Source organism: Anomaloglossus baeobatrachus, chromosome 2 (genome assembly GCF_048569485.1).
Source record: "Anomaloglossus baeobatrachus isolate aAnoBae1 chromosome 2, aAnoBae1.hap1, whole genome shotgun sequence".
NCBI classification, from domain to species: domain Eukaryota; kingdom Metazoa; phylum Chordata; class Amphibia; order Anura; family Aromobatidae; genus Anomaloglossus; species Anomaloglossus baeobatrachus.
The window spans coordinates 736339983-736356533 of record NC_134354.1 but is presented as its reverse complement, the minus strand read 5'-3'; the positions used below and the strand labels follow the sequence as shown (position 1 = coordinate 736356533).

Here is a 16551-nt window from a genome sequence, read left to right as displayed (position 1 = left end):
TCGTGAGGCGCCCACACACATTAAATGGTAGATGGAATCAGCAGATTTTTATCTAATGTGTATGGGGGGCCTTTAGCTCTAACCCTACAGTATGCAGGTGTCACGACCGATAGATAGTCATGTGGTTTCTGGCAATAGTAGGTCACAGCGTTTGGTTGCGCAGAATGTTCCCTGACTTTTTTTGTTCCTGATGTCAGTATTCATTGTACTAGGTAGCTTTCCTGCTAGATTTTCATCTCTCCCTCTTTTGGACCAGCAGGAGTTCGCCTTCCACCCAGCTGCTGATCATCAGTATTCTCTTGGTGCTTAAATACTCCCTTCTTCCCTGGACTGTTGCTGGTGATATTATTCAGTTCATTCTAGTTCTGGTTGCAAGCAGGTGGCTTGCTCTCAGCTGTAGGATCGTTGCTGAACTCCTGCCTGTGTCATTTGTGAATAAGTAGCTCCTGCTTTTTCCCCCTTGTGTGTCCCCCCTTGAGCCTTCCTTTACCGTTTAGTGGGGTTGACGAAGAGTTCATCCCATCCGTTCCCTATTTAGGGTCCAGCACTAGGGATACCTAGGGTCAGGTATCCGGCTCAGTGCATAGGTGTGAAATTTATCTAGGATGGTGAGGGATGCCACGGACCAGCAGTAGGTTTCGTCAGGGGTCACCATCTCCCCCCTTCCCTAGACATAGGGCTTACCTTCCCCGCTTGCTTGGTACTTCCCCATGCCAGGCGTGAGGCAGAACGGCTATCTGCTGTAGCTTTACATGTTCTGATATTCTAAGCTCTGACCATAAGTAACAAAGAAATTCATTTCGTATAGGCTACAGTCCGGCTACTGTATACGATTGTGAGAAGATAATCCTATACAAATACAATATATATTCCAGGAAAAAAATTAAGCCTAAACCCCACAAAAACCGTAGCTGCTAAAAAGTCCTGTAAACATTAGATTACACAAGACCTTATACAAGGGGCTCACGTTACAGAACTCACATGTTCTCATTCATAGAACAGAAATCTGATGTTTGATATTGAATTTTGTGACTTTTGAAACTTGTCATCGCGAAATCTCATCATGACAAATGTGCAATGTAATCCGTGTAACATGACTCTGCCCCGTCTCTTAGCATAGAAAGCAGCCGTCATATGCCGGGCATGTACCGACAGACAGCGAGGACCGTGAATCACACAGCCCAATATTCTGTGACAGCCATAGGGTAATGTAGGAAACCGCTGCCTGCCAGGGGCACAGGGAGACCCCAAACTGCCGGGCACTGGAAGAGGCAATACACGCGGAGTAACCTGGAACCGAGAAAGTAAAAAACCTTTTTTAATAAATAAATGAATAAAATAAAAAAAAATAAAAATCTATAAGAACACTTGTTCCTGATCACTAACCAGTAGAAAAAAAATTATCTTTTACAGGACTTAAAAAAAAAAAAAAAAATTATCGGCAGCACATTTAATTGGTGAATGTGCTGTCGAAAGAATGCGAACTGTATGGGGATTGTACGTTTATTGTATGAATCAGCGTTGGTAAAACTGCCTTTAGGCCCTGTGCGCACACTGCGTTTTTTACTACAGAAAAGGTGCGGTTTTTGTTCCTAAAGTTCATGCAGTCCTTCCCCAGCAAAATCTATGAGAAACCCAAAATGCTGTGCGCACGCTGCGTTTTTTTTCCCTACAGGTTTTGCTGCAGAATTTCTACAGCGAAAAGAAGTAGCATGTGACCTCATTTCCACAGGTACCTGCGGTTTTGCCATTGATAATGGTTAAAAACTGCAGGGACAAAATCGTAACAAACCACAGCAAAACCGCATGCGGATTTTGGGTGTGTTTTTTTGCCGCAGGTGCGGAATTCTGCCAGAGAATGTGTATTTTGCTTAAGAAACTAATGTACCTAGTGCGCACAGACCCTTAAAAGGGAACCTGTCACCAGTGTTTTGACCTCTAAGCTGCGGCCACCACCACTGGGCTCTTATATACAGCATTCTAACATGCTGTATATAAGAGCCCAGGCCGCTTGGTATAACAAAAAAAACACATTATAACACAATCTCTACGGCCCGCATAATCCACCTGTCCCCCCCCGCTACTCCCCGAACTCTCCTCTCTCCTCTCTGCCAATCCCTTCACTGGCTTCCCATCACCCAACAACTCCAGTTCAAAACATTAACCATGACATACAAAGCCATCCACAACCTGTCTTCTCCCTACATCTGTGACCTAGTCTCCCGGTACCTACCTGCACGCAACCTCAGATCCTCACAAGATCTCCTTCTCTACTCCTCTCTTCTCTCCTCTTCCCACAATGGCGTACAAGATTTCTCCCGTGCCTCCCTCATACTCTGGAACGCTCTACCCCAGCATTTCTGACTCTCACCTACTGTGGAAAGCTTCAAGAGGAACCCCAAGACCCACCTCTTCCAACAAGCCTACAACCTACAATAGCCCTCAGTCCAGTAGACCACTGCGCAACCAGCTCTGTCCTCACCTATTGTACCATCACCCATTCCCTGTAGACTGTGAGCCCTCGCGGGCAGGGTCCTCTCTCCTCCTATACCAGTCTGTTTGGTACTGTTAATGATTGTTATACGTATACCCTCTTTCACTTGTAAAGCGCCATGGAATAAATGGCGCTATAATAATAACTAATAATAATAATAATCAGCTAGAAGGTCACTCCAGTGCACAATGGTCGGATGGGTGGCGCTGTTCTCCGGGACCGGAGCCTCCCCTTTCAGCCGTCTTGGTCTCCCTTATTCTGAAGCCGCGGTGCATGACACATCTACGTCATACACACTCGCTGGTCCTGCGCAGTCGCACTACAATACTTTGATCTGCACAGGACCTCAATGCTGGCGCATGTGTATGACGTAGACGCGCCATGCACCGCAGCTTCAGAATAAAAAAGACCAAGATGGCCGAAAGGGGAGGCGCCGATCCCAGAGAAGAAAGACGCCCCAGTCTGCACCGGAGCGACCTCCTAGGTAAGTATTATAAAGTGTTTTTTATGTTATACCCAGCAGCCTGGGCTCTTATATACATCATGTTAGAATTCTGTATATAGGAGCCCACTGGTGGTGGCCGCAGCTTAGAGGGCAAAAAACTGGTGACAGGTTCCCTTTAAGGCCCCCTTCACATGTCAGTGATTCCGGTACGTGAGACGTCCGTTTTCATCTGTACTGGAGAGACAGACATATGCAAACCCATTAAAATCAATGTGTATGCGCACACATTAGTGTTTTCACGAGGACCTTGTGTCCGTATGGAGACAAGTCCGTTTTTCTCCGGCAGCACTAATGTCACACGGACCACATAGTGAGTGTGACACGTACCGGAGAAAACACGGGTCTTTGAAATAATATAATTTTCTATATCATGTGTCTTTCTCGCTGTTGTCCCTTGCTTCCAGGCCCGCTCATTATGCTCATAAATATTCACTGCACCGCGGACCTGGAAGCAGCAGCAGCTCCGAAGACATCAGCATCGGGAGTAACAAGTTCCTGCTCTCCGTGTGCTATCATGGATAGTACACGGTGAACACTAGAGTGCCACAAACACAGCACACAGATGGCCATACACACCTTTAACACGGCCGTGCCAAACATGAATGTTTTTCACAGACGTGTGAAGGGGTCCTAAAGAAGTGTTAAAAATCTGCTTGGGCTAAAGTACTATCTCAAAAGTTGGGATTAAAGGGATTTCCACTGCTAGGCGGCATGTACGGTAGCCCTCACACTTTTATGTAACACAATATGTGAAATGCTTTGCTGGTATCAATAACAGGCATATTGGTGCTGGAGATATTTATACTGTTTTTAGGCCAGCTTTTGTCGCAGATTCTTAAAGGGAGTCTGTCAGCAGGTTTTTACTACCTCATCTGAGAGAAGCAAAACGTAGGATAAGAGATCCTGAATCCAACAATGTATCACTTAGATTACTGGCTGCAGCCGTTCTGACACAATCCGAATTTTCAGATTCAGCAAAACAGCAGAGCTGAGAAAGTGGTCCCCACCAAAACCAGGCTGTCTATAGAGATTGTACACTGACGGTGAGGTGTCAATCAGAGGAAGGGCATGTCAGAGTGAGGTGAGCGTGACTTTGTAGTCCGAGCAATGATAAGGCTCCTGCTGCTTAAATAAACCCCAAGTAAACAGATGGACTGTGACAAGACAGGCATCCCTGAATACTATGCGTTAACCCTTGCAGCATGCTGTCTTCAGCTCACAAAGCAAAAACCTGCTGACAGATGCCCTTTTTTTTTTCTTCTTTCAGCTCAGGTTAAAGGGAATCTGTCACCAGGTTTTTGCTCCCCCATCTGAGAACAGCATAATGTAGAGACAGAGACCCTGATTCCACTGATGTGTCACTTACGGAGCCGGTTTGCTGTCATTTTGATAAAATCAATGTTTTCTCTGCTGCAGATCTAGCAGTGATACAGAGCTCAGGAATATGCTGGACTACCTGCAGCACGCCAAGTAGTCCTGTAATGATAATCTACTGCTGATTAAACAGTGATTTTTCAAAACTACACTAAGCAGCCCAGTAAAGTGAGTGACATCACTGGAATCAGGGTCTCTGCCCATACGTTGTGCTGCTCTCAGATTCGGTGGAGAAAATCTGGTGACCGATTCCCTTTAATGTGCCCTTATTTTTTTTTCCATCCGCTCTGGTTATTAAGATGGGATATACCCTATATACTGTCTGCATATGACTGATAGAACACTAGGACTGAGGTCTATTGAACATTGTTATATTTGTCCTCTTCACATTTATGGTAGCTCTCGCTCATCACTATTGATAACCTATCCCAAAGACAGGAGAAAATCATAAACCTGGAAAACCCCTTTAATATAAAATTAACTTATACAAGGAAATATGCCTAGTTCTCAATTTCAAGTAAAAAACTTTAAAACATTTAACAGACATTGTTTCTAAGGTCTTGGGAGCCAATTCTGAGATGAGTCTTAGGCTATGTGCGCACGTTGCGTACTAGCCCTGCAGAAATTTCTGCAGCGATCTGAAGAGCACATGTGCGCTTTAGATCGCTGCAGAAATGTCCGTAGTGAGCGCCGATTCCATGCGCTCTGCCTGCAGGTCCTGCCATAGACAGAGCAGGAGCTGCCGGCAAAGCGCAGGAAAGAAGTGACATGTCACTTCTTTTTGCGCAGCGCTTCGGCAGTAGCCGAAGTGCTGCGCTCTTAGACGCCACGTGCGCACGGCCCCTGCACAATCTCCATAGACTGTGCAGGGGACGCTGGACGCATGCAGTTACGCTGCGCTACAAAGCGCAGCGTAACTGCATGTTTTTACGCAACGTGCGCACATAGCCTTACTGAGAGTATTATTGGGGCATTTGTGCACCCATATTAGCACATTATTACAAGTCCTGGTCCGTCCATAGGTCTAAAGGCCCAAACTGTGTCACGCGTGACAGACAGTCATGTAGTTTCTGGAAATAGAAGGTCACAGCGTCTGGCTATGTAGAATGCTCTCTGACTTTCCATTGTACCTGCTGTTAGTATTCATTATATTAGGTAGCTTTCCTGCTGGATTCATCTTTCTCCCTTTTGGACCCAGCAGGAGCTCGCCTTCCACCCAGTTGTAGATCATCAGTATTCCCTTGCTCTTTATATACCCTTTCCTGCCTTTCGACTGTTGCTGGTGATATTTTCAGTTACTTCAATCCTAGGTTGCAAGCAGGTGGCTTGTTCTCCTCTTTGGTATGGTTGCTGAAAGCTCTGCTGAACTTCTACCTGAGCCATCTAATGAGAAGTAGTTAATGATTTTCCCCACTTATGTCTTCTATAGTTGTTTAGTGGGGTTAATGAAGAGCTCATGTCACCTGTTGTTCCCTATTTAGGGCCCAGCACTATGAATACCTAGGGTCAGGTATTCGGCTTGGCGTATAGATGCGGACCTTTCTAGGGTGGTGAGGGACCCCAGGGACCAGCACTAGGGATACCTAGGGTAAGGTACCTGGCTCGGCGCATAGGTGTCGACCTATCTAGGGAGCTGAGGGATGGGACCCCAGGGACCGGCCCAGCGCATAGGTGTCGACCTATCTAGGGTGGTGAGGGACCCCAGGGACCAGCACTAGGGATACCTAGGATAAAGTACCCGGCTCGGCGCATAGGTGCGAACCTATTTAGGGTGGTGAGGGACCCCAGGGACCAGCATTAGGGATATCTAGGGTAAAATACCTGGCTCGGCGCATAGGTGCAAACCTATCTAGGGTGGTGAGGGACCCCAGGGACCAACAGTAGGTGTGATCAGGAGTCACTATCTGCTCTTTTCCTACACCCAGGGTAACTAGTGATGAGCGGGCACTACCATGCTCGGGTGCTCGGTACTCTCTTCCCTTTCACCATGTGCTGGGTACATCCCCGTACCTAGTATGACAAACTGACAGTACATATCCCTATGCCCGTAACACACTCATCTGAAACTGTTCTAAAGTCAATTTCTTTTGCTAACGTACATTTTTTCTTACAGCCATTTCCATAGATTGGAAGCGATTCATCAATCCAACTATTTTAAGTGATTTCACCTCATAAAAGAGCAGGAATCAATTTCGGGACCTTCTTCTACATTTTGGCCTAAGCACTTGTGGTTTGATCTCAGTTGTTTTCACAATTAAACATTTTTTTTGAAGGTTTCATAAATATGAAAGAACAAAAAGAACGGGGGAAAAAGGATTGAGTTTCAGTTCCTCCACTTGATGAAAGATGAGTGAGGCCGGTAACATAACTCGCCTTAAGTACTGTAACCTCAGCTGGCCGATGTCCCATTCACGAAGGTTCATCTGTCCAAAATGCCACAACTGGACCCATTTATCTCATTTCATCGATTGCATCTCTCCGCATAAAAATCAGTCTTCATTCTCAAGACCCTGCAGAACAGAACTGGACACCATGACACGTCTTCACAAAGATGTCTGAAACATGTCTTGTCTTCCTTTTTTTTTGGCGCTCTGTCATCCCACTGTTTAACGATGATGAATGGTCCTCCTTTAGAACTTGGTCTTGATGTTCTCCATACTTCAAAATCAGTCTGGCATCTGCTTATCTCTCATGGGAGCAAAGGTTGTGGGATGTCCAACGTGCCTGGTCCTCCCAAACCGTACTGTAATCTGTGATCAGGAGTCAGAAGACCCCAATATACAGTACAGACCAAAAGTTTGGACATACCTTCTCATTCAATGAGTTTTCTTTATTTTCATGACTCTAAAAATTGTAGATTCACATTGAAGGCATCAAAACTATGAATGAAAACATGTGGAATGGAATACTTACAAAAAAGTGGGAAACTGAAAATATGTCATATTCTAGGTTCTTCAAAGTAGCCACCTTTTGCTTTCATTACTACTTTGCACACTCTTGGCATTCTTTTGATGAGCTTCAAGGAGGTAGTCACCGGAAATGGTTTTCCAACAGTCTTGAAGGAGTTCCCAGAGATGCTTAGCACTTGTTGGCCCTTTTGCCTTCACTCTGCGGTCCAGCTCACCCCAAACCATCTCGATTGGGTTCAGGTCTGGTGACTGTGGAGACCAGGTCATCTGGCGTAGCACCCCATCACTCTCCTTCTTAGTCAAATAGCCCTTACACAGCCTGGAGGTGTGTTTGGGGTTATTGTCCTGTTGAAAAATAAATGATGGTCCAACTAAACACAAACCGGATGGAATAGCATGCCACTGCAAGATGCTGTGGTAGCCATGCTGGAATAAATCCCGAACAGTGTCAGTAGCAAAGCACCCCCACACCATCACACCTCCTACTCCATGCTTCACGGTGGGAACCAGCCATGTAGAGTCCATCCGTTCACCTTTTCTACAAAGACACAGTGGTTGGATCCAAAGATCTCAAATTTGGACTCATCAGACCAAAGCACAGATTTCCACTGGTCTAATGTCCATTCCTTGTGTTCTTTAGCCCAAACAAGTCTCTTCTGCTTGTTGCCTGTCCTTAGCAGTGGTTTCCTAGCAGCTATTTTACCATGAAGGCCTGCTGCACAAAGTCTCCTCTTAACAGTTGTTCTAGAGATGTGTCTGCTGCTAGAACTCTCGGTGGCATTGACCTGGTCTCTAATCTGAGCTGCTGTTAACCTGCGAAGGCTGCTGCACAAAGTCTCCTCTTAACAGTTGTTCTAGAGATGAGAAGGTGTGTCCAAACTTTTGGTCTGTACTGTACATTTGGTGGGCAGGATTGGCCAAGGTTTGTATATGGACAACTATGACGACCTGCAGATGCAACTTAATTCAGGTGTCAAATTTTTAAAAAAATTCTTGAAGACACCTCAGATATATCCAATGGAAACTTTTCTGCTGCTCTGAGGTTTGCTTCCTAGGATGTCCTCTATTGCAGACACTGAACAAATCTAAGATCTCAATGTGTCAAAAAATTATCAATTTTATTTGTAAACTTGGTTATTAACATCTCATCAATTTTAGAGATGACTCAATAAGATGCAAAAATACCTGTGGGTGATCTGAGGCAGTGCTTTTCTGTGAGGCACCACATACAGTACTTATGGTGAGGCGCAGCAGGGAAGTTCACTTTCACAGACGATGAGATAAGCTGCACAGGTCTCTGTTTGGTTCATTTGCACATAACAGACTTATTTCCTACACATTTTAATGTTAGGCAGCATTTAGAACACAATTTTTCTACTTTTACAACAAATACCCCAAGGGCACCAATCTTCTCGTAAACAGCAAATAATTTGCACAATACACAAGTGACAAAAAAATAGACAATATATATATAATTAGTGATGAGCAGGCACTGCCATGCTCGGTATTCGTCAAGTGCATTTAGTGCTCGGAGGGACTTAAGTCGTGTACAGAGTATAATGAAAATCAGTGGGAAAATGTTAGAGTTTCCCATGGGCTTCTATTATATTCAGAACAAGAATCACGCCCATCCAAACATCAATTGCTCTGTTACGAGTTCCGAGCACCCGAGCATGGTAGTGCCCGCTCACCACTAGTTACGAGTACAGAGCACCCGAGCATGGTAGTGCCCGCTCACCACTAGTTACGAGTACAGAGCACCCAAGCATGGTAGTGCCCGCTCATCACTAGTTACGAGTACCGAGCACCCGAGCATGGTAGTGCCCACTCATCACTAGTTACGAGTACCGAGCACCCGAGCATGGTAGTGCCCGCTCATCACTAGTTACGAGTACCGAGCACCCGAGCATGGTAGTGCCCGCTCATCACTAGTTACGAGTACCGAGCACCCGAGCATGGTAGTGCCCGCTCATCACTAGTTACGAGTACTGAGCACCCGAGCATGGTAGTGCCCGCTCATCACTAGTTACGAGTACTGAGCACCCGAGCATGGTAGTGCTTGCTCATCACTAGTTACGAGTACTGAGCACCCGAGCATGGTAGTGCCCACTCATCACTAGTTACGAGTACTGAGCACCCGAGCATGGTAGTGCCCGCTCATCACTAGTTACGAGTACTGAGCACCCGAGCATGGTAGTGCCCACTCATCACTAGTTACGAGTACAGAGCACCAGAGCATGGTAGTGCCCGCTCATCACTAGTTACGAGTACTGAGCACCCGAGCATGGTAGTGCCCGCTCATCACTAGTTACGAGTACAGAGCACCCGAGCATGGTAGTGCTCGCTCATCACTAGTTACGAGTACTGAGCACCTGAGCATGGTAGTGCCCGCTCATCACTAGTTACGAGTACAGAGCACCCAAGCATGGTAGTGCCCGCTCATCACTAGTTACGAGTACTGAGCACCTGAGCATGGTAGTGCCCGCTCATCACTAGTTACGAGTACAGAGCACCCGAGCATGGTAGTGCCCGGTCATCACTAGTTATGAGTACTGAGCACCCGAGCATGGTAGTGCCCGGTCATCACTAGTTACGAGTACTGAGCACCCGAGCATGGTAGTGCCCGCTCATCACTAGTTATGAGTACTGAGCACCCGAGCATGGTAGTGCCCGGTCATCACTAGTTACGAGTACCGAGCACCCGAGCATGGTAGTGCCCGGTCATCACTAGTTACGAGTACCGAGCAGCCGAGCATGGTAGTGCTCACTCATTAATGTGTTTTATGTTTATATATTTTTTTATTTTTATTTAATTTTGGTTATAATGTAGAGGCTCAGGCGTTAACATGGTCTTAGAAAATATTGCCCAGCCCCAATCAAAGGAATAGTCGTATAGTGATGTTACCCTTCACAGAACATCTTATCTGTGGATGCTTGTTGACATTTTCATAAAATAAAAAAAAAGGAAAAAAAGGTTTCCTATGAAACAATCCGTTTAAAACGAACAACATCCAAGTGCAATCTATTTTTTTTCATGGACCCATACCCGTTTTTGTTTTGACCACTTGGTCTGCAAAAATACATAGACATGTGAAAAACCCAAAAGAGGGGAACTCATACGTGAAAAACTTAGGTGTAAATGAGCTCTAAAACCAGGTAATCACCTACCTGCAGGCGATAACTTGCTGATCTGTGGGGGTCCGAACACTGAGATTTGCATAGATTGGGGGAATGTTTAGCCTCACAACGGGGAAACACTTAGGGGTACTTTGCACACTACGACATTGCAATCAGATGGCAGCGATGTCTAGCACGATAGTCCCCGCCCCCGTCGCAGCAGCGATATCTTAAGATTGCTGCCATAGCGAACATTATCGCTACGGCAGCTTCACATGCACTTACTGTACCTGCCCTGTGACGTCGCTCTGGCCGGCGAACCTCCTCCTTCCTAAGGGGGCGGGTCGTGCGGCGTAACACGGCAGGCGTCCAATAGAAGCAGGGGGGCGGAGATGAGCGGGACGTAAACATCCCGCCTACCTTCTTCCTTCTCATTACAGCCGGGACGCAGGAAAAGAGATGTTCCTCGCTCCTGCGGCTTCACACACAGCGATGGGGGGCGGGTCGTGCGGCGTCATAGCAACGTCACACAGCAGGCGGCCAATAGAAGCGGAGGGGCGGAGATGAGCGGGATGTAAACATCCCGCCCACCTCGTCCTTCCGCATAGCCGGCGTGAGCCGCAGGACGCAGGTAGGAGATGTTCCTCGCTCCTGCGGCTTCTCACACAGCGATGTATGCTGCCGCAGGAACGAGGAACAACATCGGACCGTCGCTGCAGCGATATTATGAAAATGTTGGACACTACACCGATGATACGATTACGACACTTTTGCGCTTGTTAATCGTATCAAAAAGGATTCACATACTCCAATATCGACAACGACGCCGGATGTGTGTCACTTTCGATTTCACCCTACCGACATCGCACCTGTGATGTCGTAGTGTGCAAAGTACCCCTTAATCCTATTAAAAAATGGTAGGGCAGGTCGGACGCCTGACACCCACACCATTCATTCTCTAAGGGGCTGCCGGAAAAAGTAGAGCAAAGTCCAATAAGGAATGGATGGAGCGTAGGTTGCACAAGCGCAGCGACGCGCCATTCTATGGGGGGGTAAAAGTTTCCTGTTCTGCCAATCAGTGTGGGTCATGGTGGTCAGACCACCACGGATCAACGAGATATTTAACCAGACGACAGCTTTGACACAAGTGCTGATTGGAGCCTTAGGCCGGGGTCACACGACTGTTAATTCTCTCAAGCGGGAGAATCGGGACGATCATGGTAACGACGCTCCGATCACACTCTGATCACAACGTCAGCTTAGTGTGATCTGATTTTCTTGCATGAAAGAATTGTAGCAGAAGAAGATGGAGAATAACATTTTTCCATCCTGTGAGTCCACGGAAACCGGACTCCCTCAGATGAAGTCTGATGATTTCCACGCACCCATAGACTTGAATAAGAGCGCGCCATCTGATTTGAGCTGCATTCGGCAACCAGTGATCAGCACTGCCCCATAGAATAACATTGGTCTGAGTGCTATCCAATAAAACATTACATAGCCCTCGTCTGGTGTATACACTCTTAGGTCCACATTCATCACACAGGGGCCAAAGGTGTGTTCTTTCGACCTCGTTGGTCCTTTTTGTCCTCAATGAAGTGGTATTGGCAGGTATTTTAATTTTCCTTTATCATAAAGCAGCAGACTGCATTTTACTGTACGGTGGTTCAATGCAAAAAAAAGAAAAGGCTGCTGCATAGCAAATTCTTTTCTCCAAAGTACGACGGATACCCCTGTAAGGTTAAATTGTAGGCTACACTACAGTTCAAAAGTTTGGGTCACTTACATATTCCTTATTTTTGAAAAAAAAAAGGACATTTTTTTCAATGAAGCTAACATTAAATTAAACAGAAATACCCTCTATACATTGTTAATGTGGTAAATGACTATTCTAGCGGCAAACGTCTGCAATATAGGTGTATAGAGGCCCATTTCCAACAACCACCACTCCAGTGTTCTAATGGTACATTGTGTTTGCTAACTGTGTTAGAAGGCTAATGGATGTTTAGAAATCTCCGAAAAACCTTTGTGCAAGTATGTTAGCACAGCTGAAAACAGTTTTGCTGATTAGAGAAGCTGAAAAACTGATCTTCCTTTGAGCTAGTTGAAAATCTGGAGCATTACATTTATTGGTTCCATTAAACTCTCAAAATGGCTAGAAAAAGAGAACTTTCATATGAAACTCGACAGTCTGTTCTTGTTCTTAGAAATGAAGGATATTCCATGCGAGAAATTGTCAAGAAACTGAATATTTCCTACAACGGTGTGTACTACTCCTTTTAGAGGAGAGCACAAACAGGCTCTAACCAGAGTACAAAGAGAAGCAGGAGGCGCGCTGCACAACTGAGCAACAAGACAAGTACATTAGAGTCTCTAGTTTGAGAAATCGACGCCTCACAGATCCTCAACTGGCAGCTTTATTAAATAGTACCCGCAAAACGCCAGTGTCAATGTCTACAGTGAAGAGGCGACTCCGGGATGCTGGCCTTCAGAGCAGAGTGGCAAAGAAAAAGCCATATCTGAGACTGGCTAATAAAAGGAAAAGATTAATATGGGCAAAAGAACACGGACATTGGACAGAGGAAGATTGGAAAAAAGTGTTATGGACAGACGAATCAAAGTTTGAGGTGTTTGGATAACACAGAAGAACATTTGTGAGACGAAGAACAACTGAAAAGATGCTGGAAGAGTGCCTGACGCCATCTGTCAAGCATGGTGGAGGTAATGTGATGGTCTGGGGTTCTTTGGTGATGGTAAAGTGGGAGATTTGTACAAGGTAAAAGGGATTTTGAATAAGGAAGGCTATCACTCCATTTTTGTAACGCCATGCCATACCCTGTGCACAGTGCTTGATTGGAGCCAATTTCATCCAACAGGACAATGACCCAAAGCACACCTCCAAATTATGCATTAACTATTTAGGGAAGAAGCAGCAGCTGGTATTTATCTGTAATGGAATGGCCAGCCCAGTCACCAGATCTCAACCCTATAGAGCTGTTGTGGGAGCAGCTTGACCGTATGGTACCAAAAAGTGCCCATCAAGCCAATCCAACTTGTGGCAGGGGGGAAGCATGGGATGAAATATCTCCAGATTACCTCCGCAAATTAACAGCTAGAATGCCAAAGGTCTGCAAAGCTGGAATTGCTGCAAAGGAGCATTCTGTGATGAAAGCAAAGTCTGAAGGAGAAAATTAGTATTTTGAGTAAAAATCATTATTTCTAACCTCGTCAATGTCTGGACGATATTTTCTATTCATTATGCAGCTCATTTAATAAATAAAAGTATGATTTTTCATGGAAAAGACAAAATTGTCTGGTGACCCCAAACTAACATGTGCACCCGATTGTCCTCAGCTACCAGCATTTTCTTGCAGCTACCAAGTGGTAGGACGAATGCTAAACAATATATCTGTAATTATTCACGTGCAAAGAATGCTCATTCTGTGACATCGCAGGCACTTGTGTAGATTATATAGGACGCAGATATGTAAAAAATGTCCTTGATGTCAAACCCATGTAAACATAATAAACACATTAAGGTTTCCAGTAAACCCTGAGCGACAAAAAAATAAGAAAAAAAGAAAACTGCACTGACGAGAAAAATATCTTTATTTAAAATGGAATTTATTTTTTAATGTAAGGAAATTACAAAAAAAAAAAGTGAAGGTGATTAAGATGAGGGCGATCGTCTTCACCCGCGGCCGGATCGCACCTGTACAATTCATGACCTCACCTGAGTCACTGAAGAAAGGACGTCTTCATGTTACTCACGTCCCAGGTTTCAAAAGATAAATAATTGGAGGAACATCCCTCTTATTAGACGTCTGGGGAAAAGATCAGGCCTCGGGGCGTGTAAATACTGAGAGGTAAATCCGCGTTTGTCATGTTCCCTGCACTTGATGGATCTTTTTCGTCTCCTGTAATATGGCGGTTCTGCTTTAATGATTATTTTGCTATAAATTGAGATCAGAAGATCCTTACAGCTGTCATCGCCGCAAAACAAAGGCGGCCAATTGAGAGCGAGCAGATCTATCTCGTGGCTTTATTGAATCGCATGGCGTGAGAAACGCACCTGTCAAGAGGCGGCGATCCTAAGCGGCACGTCCATTAGAGACCAGATAACTCTACAACTCCGGCTTCTTCATACAGACGGGCGCTGTCCGAGAAAAGATGGCACACCGCGCTGACCAATGTAATGCAGAAGACCGAGCTTAGACGGCTGCAGCGTGCACAACTCTGCTATGTATCGGATGATACTCGCCTACTCAAGTCTACGGGTGCCCAAAACGATATATAAAAAACTGAACAGATTGCCATTATTAGGCGAGGTTCACACTTCCGTTGTTTTAAATCCGTCAGGTCCGTCAGCGACGGATCAGTCGTTTTTAAGTTGTCAACTGATACAACAGATGTGTTTTTCACAGGATTCCTTTTACAGGAATCCTGTGAAAAAACTGATCCGTGCGTCCATTTTTTGACGGATCAGTCATGATCCGTTTGTGTTTGGGACAGCCCAATGGGTGTGCCAAACATGCTGGGCATGCTCAGTAGAGCATGACGGAATCCAGCGCTGGATTCCGTCGTAAGACGGATTACGACGGAATCCAGCACCATAGACATACATTATAGCTTGTGACGGATGGCGACGGATTCCTGCACCAAAGACATACATTACAAGCGTGACGGACTGCGGCGGATTCCTGCGCGGTGCGTCAATTTTGACGGCCAGAAAAAAGTTACATTCTGCGTTGCTCCCGCCCGGCGGTCAGTCAAAAAATGACTGACCGCGACGCAGCGGATGCAACGCAAGGTCATCAGTCGCAATCCGCCACTAATACAAGTCTATGGGACACAACGGAATCCGCTAAACGGATAGCGTTCTTTACCAGAGCCGCGGATTGTGACTGATACATTTTAACGGAAGTGTGAACCTAGCCGGGAACCTGTCAGGTACAATGTGCAGCCAGAACCGCGAGCAGTTCTGGGTGTATATTGATAATCCCTGCCTAACTGTCCCTGTGTCTAGTAGCATAGATAAAGAGATCTATAGAACAAGTATTTCTAAAGATCCTTTATGATTTACTAATGACCGCGGGACTAGTCACAAGGGTGTTATATCCCCCGACTAGCCGCCCTCATAGCATGTTAGCACATCCACAGGCTGCTCCCCGTTAAAAATACTGGATTTACATAAAGGATAGAGGGTGCCATAGCTCAACAATGGAGAGGAGCTGCTACAAAATAAACACCACAATCATGGTAACAGTGACTCTTATACAAGGTAAAAAAAAATCCATTTATGTGATGGGTCTCATAAGTTAAAAATTTATTGGGAGGTTTTGGAGAAAACCATCTTTATGCTCATATGCAAATGAGGTGTTTGGAGCCCCGTGGGCAGGGCCAGATCTTCTGGAACCCCCTCCATCCTACAAATTTGCTTGAGTTCTTAAAGCCGGTGTCCCAGCAGAAGACCTTGTTGCATCTATAGAACCATATGTGCCATATCCTCTTCCCGCAGATGGATTTTATCCTAATACTCCCTAAGGCTATGTGCACACAGTGCGTTTTTCGTGGCGTTTTTGAGCATTTTTTGGGTGCGTTTTTGGCCTCAAAACTGCATGACTTTGCTTTCCCAGCAAAGTCTATGAGTTTTCATTTTTGCGGTTCGCAAACCACTTTTTTTTTTTTAAGCTGCGTTTTTGAGCTTAAAAAAACAAAATGGACATGTCAATTCTTTCCTGCGTTTTTCTGTTTCCCCCCCCCCCCATACAATGTATTGGAAAAACGCAGAAAAACGCAGAGATCAAAAACGCAGCAAAACGCAGTCAAAAACGCACCAAATCGCGGTAAAAACGCATGCGTTTTTTTGCCGCGTTTTTTGCTGCGGGTGCGTTTTTGTGCGTTTTTAGCGGCCAAAAACGCACAAAAATGCAGCATAAAAAAAAAACGCAGTGTGTGCACATAACCTAAAGCTAAGACAATGTTATCAGCTGGGGCAACCAAGCAGGTAAAGCGGCAAGCTGCTGTCTTACCAGCGATCCCAACAATGATACAACCTGATAGGGATCGCTGGTAAGTTGCTAGGAGGTTGCTGGTGAGAGGTCACACAGTCAGACGCTCCAGCGATCCCACCAGCAACCTGACCTGGCAGG

General features: G+C 45.6%; 1 protein-coding gene and 1 long non-coding RNA gene across 3 annotated transcripts in view; both read right to left on the bottom strand.

The window, feature by feature from the left end:
* LOC142292207 (uncharacterized) overlaps positions 1–16551 on the bottom strand; it is a 673295-nt gene that overhangs the window by 203498 nt on the left and 453246 nt on the right. The window lies entirely within an intron of this gene.
* Positions 1–16551, bottom strand: part of MICU2 (mitochondrial calcium uptake 2) — a 400240-nt gene that overhangs the window by 203498 nt on the left and 180191 nt on the right. The gene's annotated exons all lie outside the window — the stretch shown is intronic.